General features: G+C 38.3%; 1 long non-coding RNA gene across 1 annotated transcript in view; it reads left to right on the forward strand.

The window, feature by feature from the left end:
• Positions 1–695, forward strand: part of LOC112094227 — an 8,030-nt gene extending 7,335 nt beyond the window's left edge. The window contains exon 3 of the long non-coding RNA XR_002903432.1: positions 600–695. This is a non-coding gene — a long non-coding RNA (uncharacterized LOC112094227). The remainder of the gene's footprint in view (positions 1–599) is intronic.
• The last annotated feature ends 413 nt before the right edge of the window (positions 696–1,108 follow it).

Raw genomic sequence — 1,108 nt, forward strand, 5'->3', positions numbered from 1 at the left:
TTTAAGGAAAGCGGAGGCTAGGAGAACTGAAGGCTAGCCCAGGTTTGATATCCAACAGGTAGGATATTCTTGTCTATATCTTGTTAGCCTCATTTTAAATTATTTTGGCCAATGAAAATGTTTTAGAACAAAACATGTTTAAAGAAAATGATTTTAAAGAAATAACATGAGAATGCTATTAAGTTTTTCCAATGATTTTGGAAATGAGATTTCAAAGCGTATCAATTCTTAAAATGAAATATTTTAAGAAATGATACAATGCATGGTGGCCTTAGAGATCGGGATGTGGGAATCGCATCCTTGGGGGGCAGGTCCCGAAATCCGTACGGATCTGCTTCTTGTTTAGTGGAATGATGGCTCTGCACTTTTTTTTAGACGGACATTTTTACCGCTTCTTGTTTAGTGGTATGATGAGCTGCACACTTTCATTATACAGATATTTCTATTGTGAGTATTTCCTTTTCTAAAAAGGGATGATCGGTTCTGGATGTATATCTTCGGACCGTGAGTACCTTTATTTTAAATGCTTTATAAAATCTATATCCTACTGGGCCTTTCGCTCACCTTTTTCTGTTTTTAAATGTATTAAACCCCTCCAGGCGACGCGAGGAGTGGTGCGGAATAGGTAGCTATTACCGGTGGTGTGGACTTGATCTCGGGAAGCAAAGAGTTGTAACCCTCCTATCTTTTATTTCAAGGCATGTATAAGAGATTATGGTTTGTAAACTTAAATGTTGCTAGATTGTGGTTGATGTCACATTTACTTATGTTTATATTCATGTATGCTAAACCCCTGTGGGAATTCCTGACATGATACCAGTAATGTGGTTTTAAAACTGGTTTGGTTGAAAATTCCACCACCGTTCTTGAAATTAAATTTCTCTTGAATGCAGGGGCTCGTTTGGAAATACCTGAATGTTTTAGATTTGAAAGGAATTATAAATTATTTCTAATCACTCTCTCTCAAACAGGTTTAAGTTTCTAAACGAGCCTCCACGTCACCAACCCCGGTTTAGGGGCGTGACACCTCCTCTGCGGGGCCACGCCCAGACAGTGAACAATCCACTAAAATCAAAGGATTACAAACACCAATCAGACTTATACACCC

This window comes from Morus notabilis, unplaced genomic scaffold (genome assembly GCF_000414095.1).
Source record: "Morus notabilis unplaced genomic scaffold, ASM41409v2 Scaffold1072, whole genome shotgun sequence".
NCBI lineage: Eukaryota > Viridiplantae > Streptophyta > Magnoliopsida > Rosales > Moraceae > Morus > Morus notabilis.